This window comes from Mustela erminea, chromosome 11, assembly GCF_009829155.1.
Source record: "Mustela erminea isolate mMusErm1 chromosome 11, mMusErm1.Pri, whole genome shotgun sequence".
NCBI lineage: Eukaryota > Metazoa > Chordata > Mammalia > Carnivora > Mustelidae > Mustela > Mustela erminea.
In genome coordinates, this window is record NC_045624.1 from 100,088,219 (window position 1) to 100,102,361 (window position 14,143).

Here is a 14,143-nt window from a genome sequence, read left to right on the forward strand (position 1 = left end):
CTCAGCTAGTGAGGTCGGTGTAATTGACAGAGTGAGCTCTAAGGCTTAAGTCACAGAGGATAATGCAGCTTCCATTCTGTTCTTCAGGTCCTGAGTCAACAACATGTGAGGCCACCATGCTAGGGCCACATAGGACAGATCTGAGGTTAAGAGAGAGAGGAAATAATAAGTTTGTTTCTTACCTGATATTGCTTTGTTCCACTTTTTTTTTTTTCTTAAAGATTTTATTTACTTATTTGTCAGAGAGAGAGAGAGTGAGTCTGTGCACAAACAGGGAGAAGCAGGCTCCCCACTGAGCAGGAAACCCAATGTGGGACTCCATCCCAGGACCCTGGGATCATGACCAGAGTGGAAGGCAGAGGCTTAACTGACGGAGCCACCCAGGAGTCCCTGTTATCTTCTATATTTTATTACTTTACTTTTCAATCTACCTTATTGTCTAGAAGCTTTGGAACAGTATTAAATTTTGTCAGTCAGTGATTATGAACTTCTTTCCTTTGTTCTGTCTAAATGGTAATGCCAAAAGGTTGTAATGGTAAACATGCTGTTTGAATTACCATTTAGGCATACCAAAACAAAACAAAACAAAACAACAAAAGAAAGCAGTTAATTATACATTTCACATCTAAACTGCTGAATATCACATCTGTTTTGTACCTGTAAAGGGAGGCCATTAAGTTTGCCTTGAACTATGCCTGGTTTCCCCAGGTTGTTTTTGAGATAGTATCAGGAAGTTCTGCCAATTGTTAAAATCTCTTGGCCTAATGTCAGAGCTCAGGAGCAGTCTAATGAGAAGTGTGTTTAACAGAACCACTAACAAAAACAAAAATTTTCCATTATGTAAATAATTTTGTCACCACATTGCTTATTTTGTTATTTTTCTAGAAATTCTATTTGCATAGAACATCCTAAATCATCTTTAATTTGTTCATTTAAAGAACAGAATTATTTCTTAGTTCTTACTATTCAAAATGAAGACAGAATGATAAAAAAATAAAACAGCTTTTGAGAAACTAATCTTGAATATCTAAGCCCATAAAGTTAAAGCAAATGCCATTGGGTCATTAAACATAGCCATAGGCAACTAAATTAACTTTTCCTTGATGAGAAATTTGACTCATGATTTCCACAGAAGAAAAAGTTAATTAGCACAATCTTCTCAGAATATGTTCTGATTTAAATGAATTAGACAATGTCAATATCCATCTAACTATATCTCATTATTTATTTATGTTTATGACTTATTGTGTATCAAAAGTTGATTCATGGTGATTTTGCAAACAGAAATGGAGGTAAGCCAAATAAACACTAATAAGTGAAATAAAATGAGAGTAGGAAGAATGAAAACTAAAATCAGAATACAAAACAAAGAATAATAAATCTACAGAGTAGTCATAGAGGAGTATAAAATTTTTGTTCTGAAATTTATAAATGTGATATTTTATTCTGAACACAACTAAATTAAAGAATAATCTTAAATAGCACCAATATTCTTTTAGCCAATATACGTATGTTACTTTTATTCTGAGATTTGAGATCAGGCCAGAATTTAAAGAGGATTGGACTAGATGATGGACTGTACTGGGAATTTGAGAAACATTCCCTAGTGGTGAGCAGATCTGCATTTTCCTTCAGTCTAACTATTGAAAAATGATGAAGTTAATTCATGCTAAAAGAGAGTTTTTCAGAAATTAAAAAAAAAAAAAAATGTATCCAGAAAGGGGACATTATCAATTACGCACTGATCGGAAATAAAATGGTTTAAATTGTGTTATTCCTGCCAGTTACATGGTTCCTCCTGTCAGAGCTTCTCTCAACTGGATTGGCAGTTTCTCCGAAAATTAGATGGAGTGAATCATTTAAAGAGGTCGAATTAGTAACTGTAGAGTGTGTGGTTCATTCCCTGCACTTAAAGTGCTATTGATGTTAACTCCATTATTCATACCCATATCAACTTTTACATTTAATTAATTCAACTTAATTTTTTATTATTTTTTAGCTTCATTGAGGTATAACTGAAAGACAAAATTGTATATATTTGAGATGCAAATGTGATGACTTGCTATACATATACGTTGTAAAATGGTCACAATCAAGTTAACCCCATCACCATACAAGTAACTAGTTCCTCCCTGGCCCCCACCTCCTGGTGTGAACATTTAAGATTTACTCTTAGGAAATTTCAAGTTTGCAATTGAGTATTTATTAACTGTTTATCCTTGAAAAACATGGGGTTGTGGGGTGCCAAATCCAAATGCAGTTAAAAACCCATGTGTAACTTTGGAATCCCCCAAAACTTAACCATTAACAGCCTACTGTTAACTAGAAGCCTTATCAGTAACATAGTTAACACATATTCTGTATATTATATGCATTAAATACTATATTCTTACAACAAGTTCAACTAGAGAGAAAAATTATTAATTTTTAAATCATTAAATCATTAAAATTAAATCATTAATAATTAAAATCATTAAGGAACTCATAAGGAAGAGAAAATAACAATTATAGTACTGTATTTATTTTTAAAAAAGAGAAATCTATGAATAAGGCTTGCACTGTTCAAATCCATATTGTTCAAGGGTAACTATGCTGCACATTAGATCTTCCAAGCTTCCTCATCTTACAACTGAAAGTTTGTATCTTGTGACCAACATTCCCCATTTCCCTCACCCCCCAGCTGCAGGCAACTACCATGTACTCTTGTTTTGTTGTTGTTGTTGCTGTTGTTTTTGCTTATTTTTTTTTTTTTTAAGATTCCACATATAACTGATGCCATACAGTATTTATCTTTCTCTCTCTGGCTTACTTCACTTACTTCCAGGTTCAACATGCAGTTGCAAATGGCAGGATTTTCTTCATTTTTATTGTCGAAAGATGTTCCATTACATATACATACATATTATATTATATTATATTATATTATATTATATTATATTATATTTATTGCATTGTATCATATATACATATACATACATATTTACATATGTACATAAATGCAATTTATGGCTATTGTAAATAATGTTGCAATGAACATTGAAATGCAGATATCTCTTACAAGTAGTGATTTAATTTTCTCTGGAAATATACCCAGAAGTGGGATTGCTGGATCACGCAGCAGTTCCATTTTTAGTTTCTTGAAGGACCTGTATACTGTTTTCCACAGTGGCTGCTCCAATTTGCATTCCCACCAACAGTACCCAAGAGGCTCTTTTCTCTACAACCTTACTAACATTTGTTATCTTTGTTTTCCTCACAAGAGTCATCCTGACAGGCACAAGGTGATATCTTATTGTGATTTTAATCTCCATTTCTCTGATGACAGGTCAGCACTTTTCCATGTAGCTATTGGTCATTTGCATATCTTCTTTGGAAAAAAAATGTCTATTTAGGTATTCTGCCTATTTTTAATTGGATTATTGGGGGGGTGGCTTATGAATTCCTTTGATATTTTGGATATTAAACTTTTATCAGATATGTGGCTTGCAAATATTTTCTCCCATTCTGTATGTTGCCTTTTGATTTTGTCAGTGGTTTCTTTCGTTGTGCAGAAGTGTGCTTCTCTTCTTCTTTTGTCGTCTTTGCTTTTGGTGTCATAGCCAAAACATCATTGCCAAGACCAGTGTCAAGGAGTTATCTACCTGTTTTCTTCTAGGAGTTCTATGGTTTTGGGTCAGTTAAGGCTTTACTCCATTATAAGTTTATTTTGGTGAATGTGTAAGTTATAGGTTCATTTTCACTCTTTTGTATGTGAAAAACCAATTTTCACAATACCATTTACTAAAGATGTTACTCTTTCCCCATTGTGTGTACTTGGTGCCCTCCTCAAAGATTAGTTGATTGTATATGGATGGGTTTCTTTCTGGATTCACCATTCTGTTGTATTTATTTATATGTCTGTTTTCATGACTATCACATTGTTTTGATTACTTTGTAATATAGTTCAAAATCAGAGTGTGATACCTCCAACTTTGCCCTCCTTGCTCAAGCTACTTTGGCTACTCAGGACTTTTGTGGTTCAAAATGATTTTAAAATGTTTTTTAATTTCTGTGAAAAATATCATTAAGATTTTTACAGGGATTACACTGAATCTGCATATTATTTCACGTAATATGGCTATTTTAGCAATATCAATTCTTTTTTTTTAAGATTTTATTTATTTATTTGACAGACAGAGGTCACAAGTAGGCAGAGAGGCAGGCATAGAGAGGAGGAAGCAGGCTCACTGCTGAGCAGACAGCCCGATTCGGGGCTCGATTCCAGGACTCTGGGATAATGACCCAAGCTGAAGGCAGAGGCTTAACCCACTGAGCCACCCAGGCGCCCCAGCAATATCAATTCTTTTGATCAATGAACATGGGATATCTTTCATTTATTTGTGTTCTTCAATTTATTTCATCAATGTCTTACAGTTTTCAGTGTAGAGATCTTTCACTTTATTGGTTAAATTTATCCCTAGTTATATTTTGTATGGTATTATAAATGGGATTATTTTCATAATTTCATAATTATGAAATTTCGTAACGGGGGTAATTCATTGTTAATGTATAGAAATGAAACTAAGTTTTATATATTGATTTGTATCCTGCAATTTTACCGAGTTCATATATTCTAACAGTTTTTTGGTGAAGTCTTTGTGATTTTCTGTATAAGGCCATGTCATCTGCAAAGACATTTTTACTTCTTCCTTTCCTATTTGGATACTTTTTATTCATTATCTTTGGCTAACTTCTCTGGTTGGGACTTCTATACTAAATAGAAGTGGTAGAGTGAGTGTCCTTGTCTTAACAGCTAATGTCCACCTGTAACATATGGCTTTTATTATGTTGAGGTATACTCCTTCTATTCTTGATTTAAAACTGTTTATCATAAAGGATGTCAAATTTTGTCAAATGCTTTTTCTGTATCTACTGATATGATCATAGATTTCTATCAACATTCTATTAATATGGTATGTCACATTTATTGATTTGTATATATTGTTCCATATTGCATCACAGTGATAAGTCCCACTTGATCATAATTCATAATCTTTATACTCTGCTGTGGAATTTGGTATGCTTGTATTTTGTTAATGACTTTTACATCTCTGTTCATTAGGCTTGTAATTTTATTTTTGTATCATGTCTACCATCCTGCTGACATCACTCTCTAGATTTCCTAGCCCAACTTTTATGAAAAGTGTAACTGGAGAGGCAGGAGCCCTGACTGAGTTCTCAATTAGAAATGCTACTTAGCCAAACAATACAAACTAATTTATAGAGTTAGTTGATTTTTTTTTGCTATTTTGTTACCAAATATTTATATAGCAACAACCTCTGGGTCAACTGTTTGATTTTTTATGTTGCTATATTAATAATTAATTACTTTTCATATGTTAAATATATCCATTTTTCTGATTTATTTATTTATTTTAATTTGTAGATTTCTCTTGGGTAGTATGTTTATTTGTTTGTTTGTTTTTTAAGATTTTGTTTATTTATTTGACAGAGAGAGGGAGAGATCACAAGTAGGCGGAGAGGCAGGCAGAGAGAGGGGGAAGCAGGTTTATCCAGGTGCCCTAATTTATTTCTTTTTAAATGTTTTTCTTTTTATTCAATTTCATCTTTTGAGAAATAGCATGTTTAAATTTCAAGTTTTTTCTAAGTTAAGTCTCTTTTGAAAATAGTTCTGAAGATTAAAAATAATTCACTATAATGTATTTTACAAATAATTCATAATTATTACTATCATATGGGTGAAAATTCCCAAATAATTAGGACACCTTTGGTAAATGCCCTTATTAATCATATTAACTAAGTATCTTATTAATTAATCCCTGCTTATTCAAAAATGAAGGATATCATTTAAATTCAGGATTCAAGTTCATCTATATTTCTCTGAAGGAATTTTGCAAGCAAATAATTTTTCACTAGACTTTTATTTTTCACAATGACAAAATATTGAGTGTTTTGATTAAATACATTTTATTCCATATAAACTATTCATATATATGTCTTTCTTCTCCCCATTTCTATTTACCCCAATCTGTAAATAATTAAAAAGTTCTGAGCAACAGAGGTAACACTAGGGGGAGGGTATGAGTACAAGACAGATACTAACCAATAACCTAAATAGTGAGTTGTCAGTTTGCCTGGTTAGAATGGTTACATTGGACAACAGGACCAAGGTTTAGAGGATGGTTGATAGAGAAAAGGATGCCAAGAAACAACTAAATTAGGTTTGGTTGTACCTATGTAGGAGGGGAACAGAAAAAGCAGGACATTGCTGAATCTTCAGAACTCAAACTTAAGTCCAAACAATTCTTCTTGCCTTCATGCTTAACACTTTCCAGGGGGACTCCCATCTACTTTGTGAAAGAAACAGCCCACAATTCCCAGTGTGTTTACTATTTAAGCATCAGATGGAATTCTTACAGAGTAAGAATTGAATTTTATTTCCTGGTGAGGTTCAACTTGGCTCCCAAATTAAACCTTTCTTGCTAATAGAGTTGGTGTTACTATCCTTCCATAGCATGGGGCCTAATGTCTTAGTTTTTCCTGCTGTTTGTTTTAGTTGAACAATGCCACATTTGTTGGAACAGAAAACGCCACATGCCTCCAAAGCCTTCCCTGTTCTCTCACTGATGCAGTAAAGAGCTTTTAATGCCACTAGTGTGTAGTGGTGTTAAAAGTTACACTACTGGTCAGGCACTAAAAAACCAAAAATCTCAGGTATGATTTTAAAAACTCTGCTTTATTAATTCTTGATAATTGAACAAACCCAGGAGTTAAATTTTTCTCAATAACTGAAAATTAGATCTTGGGAATTGCAGCGACAGTACTCCTAGGGAATTGTGAACTCCCAGGTAACACACACACACACACACACACACACAGAAAACAAAAAACAAAAAAAACATGCCCAACCACTATGTGAGGAGAATGAACCCATTTTTGCTAGGCTTCCATCTATACCAGGCCTGGTCACTAAAGTCAACCCCAGGCTCTGCTCTTTGCTCGAGAAAATGTAATGCTGCTACACCACAAGACACACAGGGTCTCACAGCCAAACCATCTTCAGGACGTTTTCAGTCAACCTTTTCCTGTAATTGCCATCTCCCCAGGGTCCTCTGGTCCCTTTTTGTCTTTCCCTCTTGTCACTTCCCCATAGCTTCTTTTTGTTTCCCTTTAAATCTCAGCCAACTTTGTCAGTTGGAGTCCAGATGAGATTTTTTTGTTTGTTTTTGTTTTCGCTTACTTTTTAAAGAGAGAGAGAGCCCCTGAGTGGATGGGGTGGGGGAGCAGAAAGAGGAGAGAGAATGCTAAGCAGATTGTGTACTCAATACAGAGCCCAGCAGGGGGCCTGATCTCACCACCATGAGATGATGACCTGAGCCAACATGAAGAGTCCAGTGTTTGGCGAGACAGAGTCACACAGGCTCCTGTTGAGATTAGTTTATAGTGGGGTCTCTCCCCTACCTCAGTGGTCAGAAGACAGCCTGTTTTGCCACCTTTGATGAGCCTCTGGTGCTGTTTGTGACTTTTTTTTTCCCACTAAAATTCTTTCAAATTACTAATCAGTCAATTTAGGATTCAGGATTCTCCATTCTTTGCTCCTGCCCACCACCTTTTTCTGGTTGCTTCTTATTTCAAGCAAGCACTGCTGAACATCAGGGAGGGAGATGTTGTCTGGTCTTTACTTTCTTCCTTTCCAGTTGTCCTCTGCTGGGTTGTGAACAAGGTATCAGGATAAATGTCTGGGCTGCCTGCATTAGCCTGGTATCTATAGTCCCGTCATTATCCCCATTTGTCAAGGCTCCCTCCTCCTCCCCTTTCTATCCATTCTTTCCCATTCTCAGGAAACAGATGTTATCAACTGCTCGTCTCATGCCAACTAAGGTTTATAGAACCCCAAGAACTTGCCCCCAGAGCCACATGTATTTTCATCCCCCTCACATGTTGATCCTTTACTGCCCTGACAGTGTCAGTTTATACACTTGGGCCAATCACTGTGCAAACCCTAGGAAGGTGGGGGTTTTTTTTGTTTTGTTTTGTTTTGTTTCTGTCTGCAGTTCTTCTCATTTGACATATTCTCAACTGACATCAATTCCCTTCCTGGGAACTAACCAGTGTCTAACTCTGGTCACATTGTCTCTGACTCCCTTCTTCAACTTTATAGTTAACCATATTTACACATGGCTAGTAAATGGATCTTGTTTTTTCAAATATGTTTGATTTTTTCTTTATTAAATTCTAACTATTTAAGTCAGCTCTTGGAATTGATACAAAACAATATATACATGTATATAAATTTATATATATATTTTTTCTTTCTCTCTTTTTTCCCCCCCTGCTGAAGATCTCTTAGTTGAAAGCCATGGTTTCAAAAGCGTTGTCTTCATCAAAAAATAAAAGAACTTAAAAACTCAAAAAATGATTATTTTCTTTCTCTTTGTAATCCTTATTCTAAAGGAAGAACACTGAAAAAGTTCTTTCTGTTAACTAGTGAAAATGGAAGGGAAAAAAGCCACAAAAGTTGAGCACTACCAGAACTAATACATCCATTAGGCAACATGGCCTCATTCTTCATTTCCTTATTGAGGAACCCACCATCTAGAGGCTTGGGTGACATTTATTTATTTGATTCCCTGAGTTGCATCTTAAAGTGTCTTATGAGGGGACTAATATCTCCTTTCTCACCTAGAGTAATTCTTTATATGTCTGAAGGAAATTGTGCTATTCACAATTTATTCAGGATTTTTATTTCCTTTATTTCCACAATCAGGCTTGAATGTTAATTCCAAACTTATCTTTATTCTTTCTTTCTTTCCTTTTTTTTTTTTTTATTTTTTTATTTCACCCTGGAGATCTTCACATTTAGAAAGACTCCTGGTCCCTAACCTCAAATACCATATTTCCAGAATGAGTTTGTTGAATAATATTCTCTTCCTTCATGAACTGCCTCCAGTGACTAGAGCATGGGAGATGAATAATAGTAACTTCACAGTGGAAGAAGCTGGAAGATACCAGATTAATCACCTGACCAAGCTTAACATCACTAATGAAAAGACACATTGCTTTTGTGTCTGATACAATGTAACGGGAAGAGCACTTAACTTCAGTGGTGTTCTTCCCCAAAATCCATAGCCTCAGTCTATGATGGTAAATGTCAGACAAATCAATATGGAGAAACATTCTACAAAATATCTGATCAGTGTTCTTTAGAAGTACCAGAATAATAAAAGAAAAAGAAAAAGAAGAAGCTAACAAACCAGAGAGAACGAAGGAAAAATGGTGAATGATTCCATGTTTCATGCTGATTTCATCCTAGAACATAAAAGAGACACTACTGGAAAAGACTTGAGTGGAATAACAGAAAAGTGAATGAAGACTCTAGAACTGCCATTGTATCATACCAAGTTTAATTTCTTAGTTTTAATAAAGGTACTTTGGTTGTATAAGATGTTAACATTAGGCAAAACTCATAAAGTGTTTACAGGAACTACGTTATTTTTGCAACTCTTGCATAAATCCAAAATTATTTAAAAAAAAATTTCCTTTTTCATTGTACACTTAAACCTGCCATTTCTAGAACTGAAGCTCCATCTTTCCATTTGACATATGTCACAGGTACAGAGCGTGGCCCTGAATGAAACTCTTATCTCCTCCAGAATTAGAAACTATATGGATGAACCAGTTTCTAACATTCATCCATCTCACAGTTTTGCGAACTGCTTTTTCTTTGTCTCTATTCTACTGCTTTTCTTTGTTGCAGGGTCCTTTTCCTTGTTTCAACAATTAAACGTTAGTTATCTATAGCGATCTGGCTTAAGCCATCTGTTTTTCTCAATCTATATACAATGCTTGGGTGAACTTGTGCTCACCCAGGAGATGAAGGCAGACATCACTATGATAAATCTCAATTCTCTATATACAACCAGGTTGTTATCTGTTGAGTACATCCATGTGTTTCTACATGGGAACACTTTAGGTATCTTTAATTTAATGCATCCAAGAGAACTCAGCATCTTTTCTTGAAAATGCTTCTAAGCCTGTGATTCCTGTTGTACTGAGTGACAACCTGGCAGCTCAACAGAAAATTAGAAGAGGACTGAGCTGGGCTGTCTCCACTTAATCTCAGTATGACTCATCAAATTTTAATGATTCTGACCCTGCCACTTAAAATTATCTAGCCTGCATTTCATCTCTTGAGTCGTATTTAGCTACTCCAAGTTCCCTTCAGCAATCCTGACCTGTTATCTCTTTAAAATACATACCTGATAAACCATGCCAGATTCTGATAAGCTCCTCTGCTGCTTGGAATGTTTTGATGGCTCTGCATATTTTCCAGCCCTGCCCACTGACCTCTGGCAATTGGCTCTGATGTTAAGACAATGGGATAAGTTATTATTCTTCTGATACCAGAAAAGAGAACAGAATTGATCAGATTCAGTCATTTTTTTTTCAGGTTAAGGGTAGGTACAGGTAAGATAGACCCTGGCAGAGATCTTTATCTTTGTCATTGTGAAAGGTGAAATCATTGTGGTAAGATAGATCTTGGCAGAGATCTTTATCTGTGTCATTGTGAAATGTGAAATCATTGTGAAAATGATGAAACCTGGTAAGGAATTTGAGTAAGAAAATGTTAGAGACTATTGGCTGAAAAGAATGAATATTAAATGCAGGAAAAATGTAAGTAAATATTTAAGTATACCCAACTCACAGGAATTCAAGAATTTGCAATTTACAAATTGCAATTTGCAATAGACTACATGGCTATTCTAGTATTATTCTAGTATTAAGTATACCCAACTTGGCTATTTTAGTATTATGCTAGTTTTAAGTATACCCAACTCAGATAGGAATATTCTAGTATTATTCTAGTATTAATTATACCTAACATGGTTATTCTAGTATTATTCTAGTATTAAGAATACCCAACTCAGATAGGAATTCAAGAATTTGCAATTTGCAAATTGCAATTTGCAAAGCCTACATGGTTACTCTAGTCTCTCTATAATTACTTAACTAATGGAAATTTTAGGTTATAAGGTATATGTTATAAAATTATCAAAATGGGCAAGGAGATCAGGTCATGTGGTCCCAATTTGTGGAGAAAGTCATGGGTACAATGGAGTGGGTGTCTTGATGAATTCCTGGAGCACACTGAAATATGATGACAGTTTGAAGGTCAAAGTTAGAAGAATTACTTAGGATAAGAAGGTTGGAGTGCTTAGGAATTTATGATCAAAGAAATAGAACCATCTTGGAACAGCAAGACCCAGAGAGTGGCTAAGAGGTTGAGTTTCTGAAGTGCAGTATAAGGAATTCTGAAAACTGGATATTTGGATATTTAGGTCAACAAGGTAATTCAAAAATAGAAGTGGGGGAAAAAATGTGGATATGGGAAAATCACCAAAAGAAAACCAGTATAGGAACAAGGGGAAACAGTGGGTAATGCAAGAAGGTGGTATTCCTGCATGAGCTTGTCTGATTCATTCCACTGGGTCAAGGATGACTTACAGATGTAGTGATGGCGTCTTGCCATCCAGGTGGTATGTGAGAGTGAGAGAAGGCAGACTCCTTTCAAGTAGGGTAAGGTAGTCAAAATAATACTTCAGTTAGGGTGAGGAGGTATGTCCACTGTGAACTAGAGATGAAAAATGGGGGAAGTTTATTTTCAGTAGAATGGCCATTCCAGAGAACACAGTAGAAATCAGGAGTTCTGTCTATAGGTAGGAAATGAGAAAGAGGATTCACATTCAGATTAATATGAGGATAACATATGTAGTCCCTGGAGAGTATGTAATTCTTGGGGTAGTGCCCAAAGATTACAAACAAAGAGGCACAACCTTAAAAAATTTCACAAATGGGGTGCCTGGGTGACTCAGTCATTAAGCGTCTGCCTTTAGCTCAGGTCATGATCCCAGGCTCCTGGGATGGAGCCCCGCATCAGGCTCCCAGCTCAGTGGAAAGCCTGCCTCTCCTTCTCCCAGTCCTCCTGCTTGTGTTCCTTCTCTTGCTGTCTCTCTCTGTCAAATAAACAAATAAAATTCTTTTAAAAAATCCAATGAATGTATATTTTTAATCCAATATTTTGTCTTGGCTCTATGAATTATCTTTCCTTCTTTGTGAATGCTAATCCTTAGAGTCATGCAAATGCTTTTCCTGACTTGTAGCAGTGGTTTAGACAGCTCTCATATCTCAAGGGATCCCTGACAAGGAACATAGTTTAGAGACCAGGAAAGAGATGGTGTCAGTATTGAGGTGGGGGAGTAAAGGTATGTCTAAGCCCAGGGATCTGCTTCTCTGGCATCTTCTCTGTCTCTGTCTGTCTCTCCCCAAGTACTTTTTTTCTAAAATCACTATTTTTATGTTCCAAGAACAATGCCTGACTATTTGCGGTTGCTGAAAATGATTTGGTTAAATGTCCACATAGTAATTTCTCCAACCTAGCTTGCCTCCAGATTCCTTCGAAACATTTTCTTTGATTTATCCTCACCAGCAGCCCCTAAAAGAGCTGATTTCTTCTTCTATGATTTTTTTTATACCTTGCACAAGAATCTTCATCCTTTAACTACTTTCTTGTGCTTGTGTGTTTACAGGACTCTGCAATGTAGTGTTGCAGAGGGTGTGGGTTTCACGAGGGAGACACATGCGTTGAGAACAAATACACCAGTGTGAGTATGTGTGCATTTTTAATTGTTACTTTTGCCAGTATTTTTTTTCAAAAGAAGTATAAAAGAGTGCATAAAATTATTACCTATATGAAAAAGAAACATCTCCTGGAAACCTATAAAAAGAATTTTATTTTTTCTCTTTTTCACATGTTGTAGATCATTACCCATTTAATGATAATTGTTCCTTCATTATAACATGAAACCATCTGCTCAATTTCTATAGAGATCACTAAAAATATCACAATGATAATAAAAGTCAAACACATTTCCGTAATTCAGAGCTACTGCAAATTTCAATTTATCTGTGTGTATTTGTGTGTATATGTGTGTGTGTTGTCATTGTATAAGGTTATTAAGGGTAAGTACATTCTCTTCTTAGTGCACCATGTGACTCTGGCTTCTTGTTACTGAGAAAAGAGCCCACTTATAAAGAAAAAATCCCCAGCATTTGACCAGTTGTTCAAAGATCTAAAACTGCTATTAAAATGGTGTGAACATAAGCATTTGGTGATAAAAGTCATTACAGTCTGAACTGTGAAAAGAATCTTCAAATAGATCAAAATGGAACAGATACATGAGTAGGACATGCATTGATTTCTTCAAGTGACAAAACAATTCCCCACATATGTGAAATAGTTTATATGCTGTTATGCAATAGGCAGGATTGAATTCCAAGAAACAACCCATGCATTCTAAATTTGCAAGGGAGTTTGGAGCAATGCTGTTAGTGGAGGTCCTCAAGAAGACATAACCATGAGCTGACACACGAGTTGACCTGGGCAGTTACAGGCTTCTACCTCCCCTGTCCTTGGCATGTGCATGCCACTTGCTTTCCAAGGTCACAGAAATGTGGTGTGGTATTGAGGCCATCTGGACTGAGTGTGTGACAGAACCCAGATAAGACCTCTATATAAACTTTGAAGATTGGGCAGGCTGAGTTGGAAATCTCCTTGTCTTGTGGCTGCCCAAGATAAGCCACATATGTAAATTCCCTTGTTTTCTATACCTGCCACCTGCCTTTCTGGATTTGTCTGCCTCTTTCTTTGGCATCTCCCTGATCTCCACTGGAAGTCAGTTTCAGATATCCCCCAAGAAGTTTCCAAGGAGGTTGTGAACCAACAAATGTGAATATTGTGATAAAAATATCCTGGTGCAGGGCTAATGCCAAACACAACCCTTAGTGGGGTCACTACAGAGAAAGAAAGGGACACTCTGTTCAGTACTATAATAAGGAAGTATTAGGGATCACTTATAAAACTTCTTTCTTTAGAAATTAACCTCATCTAAAAGGGCCTTCTTAAAAAAAGGGGGGGAAAAAGGCTTTCTATAATCTAATTTTAAATAGATAGCACTTATTTGTGGAGTTAGAATAATTTATCAAAGCAAATAATGTATAAAGGTTAAGTTCTGAACATACAAAAAAGCAATACATGTTTGCTAGCTGCTTTTGTATGTAAACAGGCATCTTCTCCTCTTCTGAG